The sequence below is a fragment of the Malaclemys terrapin genome, chromosome 4, assembly GCF_027887155.1.
Source record: "Malaclemys terrapin pileata isolate rMalTer1 chromosome 4, rMalTer1.hap1, whole genome shotgun sequence".
Lineage (NCBI taxonomy): Eukaryota > Metazoa > Chordata > Testudines > Emydidae > Malaclemys > Malaclemys terrapin.
In genome coordinates, this window is record NC_071508.1 from 41,793,508 (window position 1) to 41,807,522 (window position 14,015).

A 14,015-nucleotide genomic window follows, 5' to 3' on the forward strand; every position below is an offset into this window, starting at 1 on the left:
CATGCACAAACGAATTAGGACAGCTAAAACCCAATCCTATTCTTAAAGGTAAATTTTATTAAAAAGAAAAAGAAAATACATTTGGAACTTAGGCTTTTGCTAGATTTTAAAAACAAAATAGCTAGCTTGAAGGTTCAGCTTAAAGGTTACTAGCACACAAACGCATCTGGTATTAGCATAGAGGAGTCCACAAGCCTTACAGAAAATAAGAGAGCAATCTAATTGTGTCTGTCTAAACATTCCCGGTCTCAGTGAATCCTTCTAGGTAGGGATGATGAATTTTCATACCTGGTCCAAACTTTACACAGCATTCCAGTTGCCCCCGTCTCTTCAGCCCAGAGAGAACAATAGAGAGACAAAGGGAAAACTTCCTTCCCATTTTAAAAAGTTCTAGCCTTCCCCTTGGCTCTCTTGCTCAGGTACCTACTCCCTTTTTCTTCATGAGCGGGACTTTTTAACCCTTTACAGGTAAAGCAAGCAGCCACCATGAGGGACTTTATGGCTGGCTGGGTGTTCATAAAAGGGAGCTCCTCTCCCCTCCCCCCCTTCATTTATCACCATTAATTTATTATTCCGCTCCTTGCTGGGAGGAGGGATACCTCTAGTCTGACTCAGAGGTGAAGATCCAGTTATGAGGTGACCATCCAATAGATATAGGCAAACTAATTTCCCTCTTCTTCTCTTCCCCCCCCCCCTCCACTGGCAAACAAAAGAATATCAGACTTCACATGGTGGTGTACCTAGGCCCCTCACTTACCAGTGTATCCTAAGGAAGGAAAGAGGATTGGACAAGAGTCTTTCTTTGTTTCAGTTCCTTGTATGGAGGGCATGTCCCAGTGCTGAGGCATTTAGGCTAAAGCTTATGGGAAATAAGGGAGGGATGAGGCAATATGCCAGTATGGCATGATTTCTAGGCTTCACTATAGAAACCTCCTTAGCAAGTGTCTTTTAAACAAGTACACTTGCGGCTGGAGCCTCTAGAAGGGCACAGCCTTTGGCTAGACACTATTAATTTTGCTGATATGATGCAAAGGGGGATGGTGCTGTAACAGTATTGGCAACCCCAAGCATTCCAAAATCATGCCTTAGGCCCCCCAAAAATCATGCATGCCTTTTAAAAAAATAATGAAACTGTGTGTTTTGCTTGATCTAGTTTTTAGCCTGTAGGGGGCACTTGAGTAACCTCTTCAATCTTGTGTGTAACTGAGAGGGCTAGAAACTTACCTTTATTTTAAATGAAAGATGAGATTCTCATGGAATCTCATGACTCCAGGACTTTAAGAAAAGCACCAAATAGAATGAGACTCACAATAAAATACAGAAAGTTGGCCGCCACTAGCCTGGGAAGGGAGAGAATGGGGACAATTGGAGGGGGGGTGGTTGGTGAAGATCCCTTGGAGAAGCAGAGCTACACTGAAGGATGGGGATAGTTGTTGGGGTGAATAAGTCTTGGGGTGAGGGGACAGGCAGAGGTGGGGTGCAGAATTAACTGGAATCTTGGGACTTGGGGAGAAGTGAGGAGTCCTACAGGCACACAGGAGAGCTCTGTGGGGTGAGTGTGTGGGTGTGTAAAAATTGTTGCTCTATAAACTTTGAATTTAAATTCTGTTCTTGCCACGCCCCGGGGGGGGGGGGGGAAATCATTGAACAGACCCAAAACCACAATCTCTCTCTTCAACAACAAAAAACGCCCCTCAATTTTGGGGGACTGACTCATGACATTTGAGCTCCTGCAGTTGGCTATCAGGTTCTTACAGGATTCAGAAACTTTTCTGAAGTGCTGAATACTGGTGGCTCCCATTGGGCACCCACAACTGCAGTTAATGTGTGTCAAAAATCACAGGCTAAGCATTTTCCTCCCTCTCTTCTTTATCTTCTCCTGCCCACTCCCTGCTCCAGCTGTTTGGAGGGTTAAGTCTGATCCTCAAAGTGCACTGGCCACTTAGGAATGTGGCAGAAAAGTGTGTGCAGGTACACATGTGTACACACACAAAACCCAGAACAAATGTTTTGTTGTACAGCTGACTTTTCTTGAGGTTAAAGTATCTGGTAACTTTCAATGACCAGTTTGCCTAGGCCTTTTGACTAATAATAAAGTTTAAATTTAAACATTAAAATTAGTCTTATTCTCTGGCTAGGGATTCACTGTGTCGTGCTGAGTGCAGTGTTGTTGTAGCCATGTGAGTCCCAGGCTATTAGAGACAAGGTGGGTGAGGTTATAGCTTCTATTGGCCCAAATTCTGTGGGTGAGAGAGACAAATTCTCAAGCTGATACAGACCTGCTCTGCCTCCAGAGCACACTAGGCAATTATAGTCCCTCTGCCCACTAGGGGTCTCTGGGTTATGGGAGAGAAGGATCAGAGTTTATTCAAACAGTTAAGCATTGGAGCAGCTGCTGGCTGGAGCCGTGGGGACTGGGAGGGGTTTGGAGCAGCGGCTGCAAAGCAGGGCTCGCGCTGCCTGTTTTCACTGCCGCCGCAGCTCCGCCGGAGAGAAGGTGGGACTCGCTCTCCTGCCCCAGGGGGTCGGGACTCCGCTCGCCAGGAAAAGGTAAAGGGAGGCGCGCGGGGCTCTCGGGCTCTGTCTGCAGGGGAGAAGCGCGCAATGGCCAAAGCAAGGAGCTGCTGGCGCGGGGGGGTGGCAGGGGGAGGCGCACCTGAAACAGCAGCAGCAACAAAGGAAGCCCTGTCCCCCCCCCCCCCTTCGCTTTCCAGGGCTAGCAGAGGAGGATCGGAGCCCGTGTTTGTTGGGCTTAGTCAGAGATGGGCACGTGAAACGCTCTCCGGGGATTTCCCCGCGAGGGAGGGGGCCGTGGTACAGCACCTTCCCGTGTGTGTTTCCTTGCCACCCGAGGCGCGTTTTGTTTACGTGGGGGCGGCTAAACTCTTCCCCGGCCCCTCGCCTCGCCTCGCACAGGGGCTCTCGCTTCCAGCTTTGGAAAAGGCGGTTTGGGAAGGGCCGAGCTCTCCCTGCTGCAAGGCACTTTTCACTGGCGCTTTCAACTGGAACAAACTCGGCGAGGTGCAAAAATGACAAGTTGGTGGTTTTTGTTTTTCTTTTAACCACGTCGTGAAGTTTAAGTTTAATGGAGATATCCCATCTCCTAGAACTGGAAGGGACCTTGAAAGGTCATCGAGTCCAGCCCCCTGCCTTCACTAGCAGGACCAAGTACTGATTTTGCCCCAGATCCCTAAGTGGCCCCCTCAAGGATTGAACTCACAACCCTGGGTTTAGTAGGCCAATGCTCAAACCACTGAGCTATCCCTCCCAAGGGGATCAAGGGGCTGGCTCAGACTGTGACTAGAGAGCGTTCCCAACGCCCCGGGGCAATGCCCCGCTGTTCCCTTGGAGGCCACGAATTCCCATGCAGCCTAGGAGATGCCTCATGAGAGACCCTTTTAATTTCTCCAGAGCCATCGGGGGCATAAAGCAGTTAAGGGACTTGCCCCAGGGCGCACATGTTGTCGGTGATCTACTGTGGCCAGCTCTAGAGCTTTAATCACCAGACCATTTTCCTCCCTCTTGAGAGGCGAGTTTCTATGTTGTGATTGCCTTTTTTTATATGACTTCCTCTCACGAGCAAATCCTTAGGGGTTGTCTTGCTACAGGGGTTCAGCATAGTCTCTTGACTTTGTTGTACGGAGCTTATCTCTCTTCACTTCTGGTTTGTTTAAGGCTCCACTTCTGTATAAATAAGATTTGGCCTTCCGGTTGAAATACTGGTGAAATCCTTGGGGGGGAGAAAATATTTACCAGGAAATCCAATCAATTGTTATGCTCCACGTGCTGCTTATGTGTTCTCCCTGTCTCCCATTTTGAAACTAGCAGGAGCTGTGCTGGCTGTGTGTCACTTTAGCACCGTCCTGTTGCTTGACATGCAGAACATTCCCCAGCAGGCTTTGCTTCATGGCATCTAGTGAAAAGGGTAGACAGCAGTCAGGATGTCTTGATCATAGAAGCCCTTGATAATGACTCCATCCCATTGCAGCAGCTTGTTGGTTTTGAGGAGTATATTTAACCGAGAAACCTCTGGATGCCCTATTAAAAATCCTATAACTCATTTCTCCCCCCCCCCATCCCCTTTCTTGCTCTGGGGTTTCAGAAGGTGCTAAAGATCAGCCCTTCCCACTGATCAAGGGTTTAATTAAAGGTTACAGAGGTGATGCACGGTGGCAGCCATTTTGCTAAAGTTATGCCATACAAGACAACCATTGGGGACCCCAGTGTCAGAAAACTGGCTTCTACAGTCCATGATGTTTTAATAATGGCTTAGGTTCTAAGGGAGGCTTCTAGTGTGACAGATATCATCTAGTTAACATGCAGACCAAAGGTGCTCTCAATTGTTTAAATCAACATGAAGAGGGAGCAGAAAGGTCTGCCCCATCCCTGCCCCTGGACTTTGGCAGTCTCTAAAAATGGTTGCTGCCAAGGATGGAGGAGACTCAGAAAAGCCCCTTCTGAGTTAAAACTTCAGCCTCAGGGTATTAGTTTGCAGTGAAGGTAGGAAGACAACCCCTTATAGCACCTAGAACATAGTTTGCCTTTATGCCTGTGGGTTACCATAATGCTGCTGTTAACCTGCCTCTCGCCATAGGCTAGGGAAAGTGGAGTTCAGGGCAAAATGGGTGCAGCTTTTGTGTGCTGTGACTGATCTGCAACTCTACTTGAGCTGACAAACTGGATAAGAGTTCATAGACTTTGATCACAGTGGTGCCTTTTTTTACTTTAATCTATGCTGACCTCTTTGTATAACATAGGCTGTCAAATGTGTCGTCATCTACTACTGTGTTTATATGTTGCTAGCCCAATGGGGCTGCGTTCTTGGGTGACACTTTTAGGCACTACTGTAAATCAACATGATTAACAAATCCAGTGCCTCCAGCAGTAAAGGGAATTGTTCTTTTCTGTTAGGGAAGTGAATGTTACTGAGCTCAGTAACTGAGTAACAGACTACCCCACTGTGACCAGGAGAGCTAAGCTGCCTTTTGAGATCTGTAGCTTCTGACCCACAAAGCCCCTCTCATACCACGGCCTTTTCCCGCCATCGTTTCAATATTTTTCACTGCCTGGCCTGAAATTGTTGTGTATCATTTGCAGAAGCTTGCGAAATAGCTTCTGAGTGTTCTCTAGCTGGCCGCTTTACAGTGCCAGATCAATTAGTCCATGTCTCCCTGTGTTTGGTGTCGTGAAAGGCAATAGAGAAGTCCAAAGGAGCCTATTTAGTTCAGTCTCCCAGAGTCACCATGAGACTTTCCACTCCCACAGCTTGGTACAAAGGCCTTGCAGCCCTGCTGTAGTTCTGAGATAAGTTACCACATGTACCTAGGCTCCTCCTTTGAGCTCTTCTTACCGTTCTCAAGCAGGTTCTGTTCACTCATTCCTGCTCTGCTCAGTTCAGCTGTATCCCTCGTGCTCTCAATTCCTACCCCATGCCCTCTTTGCCAGAGTGGGTGGGCAGCAAAGTCTCCCTTCCCCTTGGTGTTGAGTGTCCTCAGAGATCAGATGTGTTTCAGAAGTGCTTGTTCTAATGGTTTCATCTCTGTGCAGCCAGTATAGAGGGAGCAGAGCACTGATGAGCATGAACTCCCCAATAGCAAAATTGGCCAGATGGCACCCTGCCCTGGGGTCTGTTGGGGATAAAGGAACCACCTTGTGGGCATCCCGTACTGAGCATTTGTATGGCACTTGCCTTCTTCAAAATATTTAAGCCTGCTGACATGCCTGCAAGGTAGGGAAGTATTGTTGCAATTTTATGGATAAGGAAACTGAGGCAGACAAATTAAGTAACTTGCCTAAAGCTGCTGCAAAGTCAGTGTTACAGCTAAGATGAGAACAGACTTCCTGGCTTCTAGAGCTGTGCTCAGAGCACATCTCTGAGAGGACACTATCGTGTAAAATGTGTGGCAACAGCGCTCATGGTCACATGCATCCTTGCAGTGCGGTGGCCAGGGGGGAGATATTGTATTGCTCTCATGAAACCAGTGTTTTTTGTAATCAAAGTGCAGCATGAGACTGTGGGTGTCTCACCTCCATCAGGCTCTCTGGCAGGCCCAGATCTCCCTGCACAGCACTGTCTGCTCTTGCTGATCAAATACAGTAACTGTGGTGATGACCTTTGCTAGCACAGACTCACTCTCTCTCTCCCTTGCCTAGATGCAGCCTGGGCTGTTTCTCTGGGTGTATTTCTTCTCCCTGCCCCGCCTCATCTCCCTAGGCTGGAAATGATTTACAGAACCTGCCTGAGTGCAGGCATGCTCCCACTCAACCTCATGCTATGCTTACACACTTAACATCGCCTCTTCTGAAGCATAATAAAGTGCTTACTGTCTGAATCCTGGCTCCACAAGGAACATTTCCAGTGTGGCCTCCCTAGGCTTAAATGAGAGATTCTTTGGGAGGGGATGGACAGAAGCTGCCACTCTTCTTTGGAGAGGAAAACTGTGTTTCTGACTTCGGTGGCTGATGCAGGGCTAATACGGTCCTCTTGTGGGGCTCTCAAGAGGCAGATTGGCTTATACGAAGCTAATAATAAATAATTGTAGCTCGGTTGCTGTAGCTGCTCACTCTGTGAGAACGTTGCACAGTTTGCAGCTACATATTTGCTCACCTTCAGAAAACTCAGCCCCTTTATGTTGTCCCAAGCTAGGTGGCCAAAAATCAGGGTACCTAAAAATCTCTTAATTAGTTCTGAAAATTTTGGCCCTTGCTTTCCTGAATTCTCCTCCAGTTGCTGCAGTGGGCTACTTCCTTCTGCCTCTGGCTAAATATGCATGTGTTATATTAAATGTTAGTGTTACTTTAAAACTCCCCTCAGCGAGAGTTTTTTGGGAAGGAAAACAGCTGGCTGGATATCTCCACCCTCCGTGCGTCTTTTACCAATATTAGCAGGAAGCAAATTGTCCTGTCCGATCTCTCTCCATGCATCTCATTGTAGCTTCCTCACCTGGCTTCAAGCTGTGGTGCTGCCCCACTGCCCTCTCACCCCTATGGCATGTTAGTTTATAGCAGGTAGAGTCCAGTGCGTGTAATACAGTGCAGCACTTCCCATAGGTCACACACACAAGCTGAAGAAAGGGGGGGATCAGAAAGGAAAAGAGCTGCATTTACACATCTCCCCGTTCTTGCTCTATGCCCTGCAAGCTCCTGTCAGCATTCCTGCCATTCTCCCTCTGCTTTTGCTCCCCCCATCTCCTATATCACCCACCTGCCCAATTATATGGGAGTCAGGAGCCTTCTGCTGTCTACCTACTTCTAGTCTTGATGCCCAGTTACCTCCAGGGGCTGCTGCTGCATCTGGGCTGTGTTCCCCAGACAAGTGAGGTCAGAGGACTGGTGTCAGCCAGAATGAAGCAGGATGGCTCCACCAATATGTCAGGCCCCCCTACCATAGCAGTCCCAATGGGCTCCCACCAAGACCAGGAAATTAATTTAGTCTTGACAGTTTCCAAACTTCAGGAGCCTGAGGGTTGAGGTTAGATCTCCCTGCATCTCTCGCATTTCCCCCTTTCCCACCTGTGTCCTCTCAGCTGTTGGGACCCACCTATACCTCTTAATTTCTTACACAGCATGTGTTCCTTTCCCTGCTGCACCTTCGGACTGCAGCCAAACCTAATAAATGAAGCAAATCCTACTTGGCCATGCTGTCCCTTCCTCCCCCATATGTGCCCTTTTGGGAGCCCGGTGACTGTGTACATACAAATCCCCATCCAGGATGGCTAAACTTCTCTATTTTGGGAAATGCTCCCACCCATCATGGTGCCCTGAGTGGGGTTCACTCGCATAGAGGGTGGGATGAGGCCTGGAGGGGACGGGGAACTGCAGATTGAGAATGAGGTTCCTTGGCAGAAGTGCAGATAGTCTTAGGTCTTCATTCCATATGATGCTAAGGGAGTTCGCACATAGCCCCTGTTTAGAAGTGTCACACTCATAATAGAGCTCTAAAAAGTGACCGTATGTTCTCATTTCCTGCTCCATCCTGGTGCCTAAGCCTTTGCCAGTAACCTGCTCATACCAGCATGTTGGATTGTCCTGTTCAGGATCTCAGCAGCTTGACATGCAGAGAAAGCTACTTCAGTCAGTCATGTTAATCCTGTGCCCTGGTTACTGTGTAATAAACTACTGCACAGCAAAGGAAAGGCAGCAGGACTATATTTATTAAAGACCCCGTGGCACTTTATGCAAGAGTCAGGGCCTTCACTTTGGTGTCAAAGCCACATTGCGACTTGATTAGCTCCATCCTTATTTCCACCTTAAATTCCCCTTGCAGGTCTAGGTGATGGGATTCTTCACTTTCTGCTGTAAACTGTTGTGTGATGTTGCTGCTATGTTCTACTCTAGCAATGGCTCCATTTCAGCAATTGGTGAAATAATCCCTGTGGGTGACTGAAAGTGCTTTTGGGTCTCGGAGGCATATAATAAAATGTAGCTGTCATCTTCTGCTTCAGGGCATATGCCAACCACTACCCACACGAGTTAAGGTTATTCCATTCTTGCATCTTCCTCGGATACAGCTGGTACTGTCCAGCATAGGCTCCAACTCCGGGGGTGCTCTGGGGCTGGAGCACCCATGGGGGGAAAAAAATAGTGTGTGAGCAGGGATGGGAAGGGGTGGGGCCGGGACCTTGGGGTAAAACTGGGGTGGAGCATCCCCGGAAAAGTAAAAAGTCAGCAACTACGCTGTCCAGCATTGGAGACAGGATACTGGACAGGATGGGCCATCAATCTTTTTGGTGCTGGAGCCTAATATTAAAGGCACAAAGTCTGCTCCCCGCCCCACCCCCGATGCATATGATAGTCAGTGCACTTTTCTCATGCCCCCTCATGGGGGCAGATAAACTGTATAAGCCTGAGTGTACAGAGCGTGTACTCAAGGGAGGAAGAGCATTGGAAGAGATGTTGGCCTGTGTGTGTCCATTCGTGCACGGATGCTGCTCCTAGAGTTGCAGCATGAAAGACTCATGTTCTCAAAAAAGATGTAGGTGCCAGTGTATGCACTCGAAATTACAACTGCAGCACATACCCCCTCCCAGGTGAGTGCAGGAGCAGAGTGGGCAGGGAAGAAGAGAAGAACTTTGAGAGACTTTGTCGCTAATGTATTTGGAATCTGACAAATGAGCAAGGTGAATGTGGCTTATGTCAGACAACTGTGTTACAGGGCTCCGCTCCATCACAGTGCCACTTCCCTTGTCTGCATCTGAAGCCGGGTTTGGGCTGCATCGAATGATACTGAGCCATAGAAAGCTGGGGAGGGGTCCTGATGTGTGAGATGAGGAGCGTTCTCCCTGGCAGAAGTTCAGAGCCATTAACTGTAAATGTAAGGACTTAAGCTGCTGTGAGATGCAGTCAGAACCGTTTCCTGGGCCTCTTTGCTCCTCAGTTACCAAAGCACTATCACTGTACTAAATCCCCTTCAATGTACAACGTATAAAAACCTGCTGAAGAGGATGTGGTTAGATGTTTGGCTGCGTGTGTGTGTCTGTTCTCTGTGCGCTGTCCCAGCTCTGCGCAGACAACTGTCGTAGCAGACCTTGAGCGAACCGACCAATGACTACAAGATCCATTAAGGTACAAAGGCATCCAACCAGGTTTATTGCCAACAAAGCACGGTCCTAGCTCTGGGTTCAATTTCTGTCTCTGCCACAGACTTCTTGTGTCACCTTGGGTGACTCACTTAACCGCTCTGTGCCTCAGTTCCCTGTCTGGAAAATGAGGATAATACTTCCTTTGTCTGTCTTGTCTATTCGTATTGAAAGCTCTCCAGGGCAGGGACCGTCTCTTACTCTGTGTACACACAGTGCCAAGCACAATGGCACTGTGAGCTCAGATACCATATACAAATGATCATAGACTACTTATGTCAATCTAGCACATTTCATCCACACAGAATGCAGTGAAAATAGTGGGACAGGATGAACTGGAGGCAGGAATTTCTGGTGACCTTTTAAAATGGTGTGTGTGCAGTGGATCTTTCTTTCTTTTTTAAAGTGGCTCATTAGTGACCCCTAAACTCTAAAAGCAGATGTAGCCTTTGGTGTGTGCAGCGTTGTGTTTCAAAGGTGCTTTTGTCTCCAATGAAGGTAACACAAGAACGGAAGAAATACAGTGGAAGAAAGACTTCAGCAGAATCTCCATGCTGCATAGAACCAAGCTATGCAAACAAAATCATGCCAGCATTTTGGACATGCTGTCCAGCCAACAGCATAGTTTAGGTGCCAGGAGCAGTGGGAGTGAGTCATGGGTTGTGAATCACTCTTGGTATCTTGCATTGGCCTCCGTGGAATCTGTAAGGGAAGAATTAACATCCATCTCCCCTGACAACTGCGCCTTGCTGTTTAATTGTTTACTTTCTTGCTTGAGGGCTGCACCCTGAACTCCCCGGATGTCATGGGGAGCTGTGCATGCAGTCGCAGAGCAGCGTCTGGGGCTCTTAGAACGCAAGCACAAACTAAGTGCCACCTCTGAGCAGGAGGTGCTTTAGATCAGGAGTTTCAAACATGCAGCCTGTGGGCCACAAGCAGCCCGCCTAGCTCTCCTGCGTGCCTCCCCTCTTCTCCCCCCCCCCCGGAGTTATTTTCTGTGGCCCGCCAAGCTCTCCTCCCGCCCCGCCCCCCGCATGCTGGGTCCCTGCTCCTCCGCCTGCCTCCCAGTGCTTTCCTGCCACCAAACAGCTGTTTGATGGCACTTAGGACTTTCCAGGAGGGAGCGGGGAGGAGCAGGGACACAGCGTGTTGTGGGGAGGAGGTGGAGAAGAGGCGGGGCTGGGATTTGGGGAAAGGGTTGGGGCAGGGACTTTGGGGAAGGGGTGGGAAGAGGTGGGGCGGGGACAGGGCCTCATGGAAGGTTTCTGTGATGCGGCCCTTGGGCCAATGTACTAGTCCACATGTGGCCCTCAGAGTGATTTGAGTTTGAGATCACTGCTTTAGATAGAACTGATCACATAGTGGGTTGAGGTGCCATAAACACTCTGAGCAGTGTTGTCTTTTTAAAAAAAAAAAAAAAAAAAAAAAAAACTCTGGTTGGATTCCCACCCTCTTCTCCCTGTTTGGTTCTCTGTCTTTTAATTAAAGAACTGCATAACTACAGGAAAACACTTGGCTTTGTGTTTGCAGATTCCTCTGCAGTGGCAGTAAATGGAGCACTAGAGTGGGAAGGGAGGAACTTAAAAGTGTATTGAAATACAGCCTAGAGGAGGCAGAGCTGCTCTCTAGACTTAAGCTGTATTTTGGGTTCTGTAGCCCCACTGACACCAGTCACTTTGTAATCCCAGGAAGCCCACACAATGGTCTGCAAGGGAGTTTAGAAACCTCTCCTCCTCCAGGGAGGCACATCACTGAGTCCTCTCCCACCCTTGGCCTTGTCTATGCTGGGGATTTGCCAACCACTGAGGCAGCTGCCTCAGTGCAAACCCCCAGCTTCCCATGTCTACTGTAGCTTTTCTGATGGCTGAAATAAAGACAAATCCACACCGTAGACAAGGTCTTTCTCTGTGTTTGGGGAGGAGAAACCATTAGGCTGCTTTCCCTTGAGCCTGTGGCTGCTGTGTGAGCCAGGAGGTTGGGTTATCAGTACTGTAGGAAACCGGCTGCTGTAGTGGCTGGAGAAGGGTGCGATGCTCCCTGTGCCCGGTCCTCAGATGCAAGCTGTGGGATGTGTAGCAAACGCTGCCCCTCTTCACCATCCACTCCTGAGGGATTGTCTGCACCGGGAGATACACTAGTGTAACTCTATCAGTGTAACTATACTGGTATAATTATTCCTGTATAACGGGTGAAACTGTCCCATATTGACAAGCCCTGACAGTATTAAATATCTGTGGTCAAGGGGAGGGGAGCCAGCACACAGCCCATGGCCATTAATCTCGTAGCAAGGCTGTATTTCACCCCCCATCCTGCTTGGGCCAGTCTGTACCTGTGTTCCTTGTATCTCCCTGTTCAGATTCTTTCCTTCTCTGTGTCTGTGCTGAGATCATTAGAGTCCAGGTTGATTGTAAGGGGCCTTCTAGACAGATGCTGTTTTGTAACTTGTGTGAGGCTGACGTGAGGAGTTGGTTCAGTTGCACTAGTATGGCCCTGATCCTGCTGCCATTGCAATCAGTAGCAATACACTTGTCAACTCATTTCAGCAGGAATGGGATTAGATCCTATGTGAGGTTGTCATGGCTACTTCCAGCATGAAGTTTAGATTTAAACCTACCTTTGCAGAAGTGAGTCGTCGCTTGGGGTTGTTTTTTTTGTTTTGTTTATGAGCCTCATTTTTCAGTTGCTGAACTTGAGAGGTCTTAAAAGGGCCTGACTTTCAGAAAGTGCTGAGCTCCTGCCCTGTTTTTAAAAAAAAAAAAAAAAAAAAAAAAAAAAGCCCCCTTCAAATTATCACCATGTTGGGCACCCAAAAATGGAGGTGCCTAAAAATCACTGGTTACGTCTGGACACTTTGGCCATAGCTTTCCTGAAAAGTCTCACTATTTCTGTTAAAAACTGAGGACTGGAAAGATTCCATTCTTAGTGCTGAGATCTTAAAGGCCGAATTTAAACACCACAGCTCTGGTTGTTCCCCCAACCCCACTGATGCCATGGGAACATGCTGGGAAGCGTACAGTGAGCCTGCATTACCTTGGGCAGTTGTCACACTGACATCTTCCCTTTGAACTCTGCTAGTATTTAATGAGCTTAAAGAAGCAGGCAGAGCCGCTGCAAGAGTGGAACCATTGGAACAAACTAAAGGCATGTGGTGGATTCTCCATCTCTTCATGCCTTCAGAAAGGCATCCAGTCTTGACTTGGAAGATTCTGCTTTAGTCAAATCAGTTATTGGGCTCAATAGAGGGTTACTAGGTGAGATCATCTGGCCTGTGTTATGCAAGTGGTCAGACTAGATCAGTGGTTTTCAACCCGTGGTCTGCGGACCCATGGGGGTCCACAGACTAAGATTTCCAAAGGGACCTGCACCTCCATTTGAAATTTTTTTAGGGGTCTGCAAATGGAAAAAGGGTGAAAACCACTGGACTAGATGATCTAATGGTCCCTTCTGGCCTTAAACTGTATAGGGAGAAAATAGAGGGAGTGAACCCAAAACTGCTTTTAAACTTCATCTGTGATGAGGCTACCTCCTTCCTTCTGGGGTAACCAGCAGGGCTGCCCAGAGGGGGGGAAGTGGGGCAATTTACCCCGGACCCCGCAGGAGCCCCCATGAGAATATAGTATTCTATAGCATTGCAACTTTTTTGTATGGAAGGGGCCCCCGAAATTGCTTTGCCCCAGGCCCCCTGAATCCTCTGGGCGGCCCTGGTAACCAGAGAGATGGAAGGACGGAGCATGTTGGCTTGCTGCAGAAATCCAGTCCAGGATTTCCCAGCCATAATCAGAGTGCTGACTAACAGACTGTGCTGGAATGCAGTGAATCTCTTCTCTCAACTACAGATCAGTGGTGTGTTAATTCTCAATAAGGACAGTGATTCGCTGAGATGGATTCAGAGTCTACTTTGCATCAAAGTATACTGCTAAAACTGCATCCGCTCTGTGAGGCGTGGCACCCCCTTAACTGTACCGGTATAGTTAAAGGAGCACAAAGTTGTGTGTCGACAGTTCCTTGGTGACGGAGTGTTCACTGGCTCCTGTATGGACAGTGGAGCATGAATGGGGGCAGAGAGGGAGTATGGCATCTTTCAGAGGAACTTGAGTTACAGCTTGTTTGAGTGTGCTGTTTCCCCCACCCCTCCTAACATTGGCACTCAGCCAGCCTGTAATTGCCTTTAAACAGCCCATGCCTTCCCCTTGTTTATTCACCTGCTGATGCTTCTCTGTGATGTTTGCAGGCTGCTTTACAAACAGCTGAGTAAATGGTTTTGTGGATCCATTAAAGTTTGCTGCAAAAGAGAGGGGGAGGGAGGGAGGGAGGGATGGAAGGGACTTTTATTTCTAGCAACAGGGTGTTCATTTTGGTTCTAAGGACGATTATTTTAGAGGCAGTTCAGTACTGAGTTTCCTGCACATAACATGTTGCTACAGCCGCAAAGAGAGA

General features: G+C 48.3%; 1 protein-coding gene across 3 annotated transcripts in view; it reads left to right on the forward strand.

The window, feature by feature from the left end:
- The first annotated feature begins 2,397 nt into the window (after window positions 1-2,397).
- CD151 (CD151 molecule (Raph blood group)) overlaps window positions 2,398-14,015 on the forward strand; it is a 60,629-nt gene continuing 49,011 nt past the window's right edge. For 2 of the 3 annotated variants that reach the window (XM_054026324.1, XM_054026326.1), the window contains exon 1: window positions 2,398-2,550. The gene's annotated coding sequence lies outside the window, so the exon portion shown is untranslated. Of the gene's footprint in view, window positions 2,551-2,898; window positions 3,037-14,015 lie in introns of those variants that run through there. The other variant, XM_054026325.1, reaches the window with a different exon arrangement.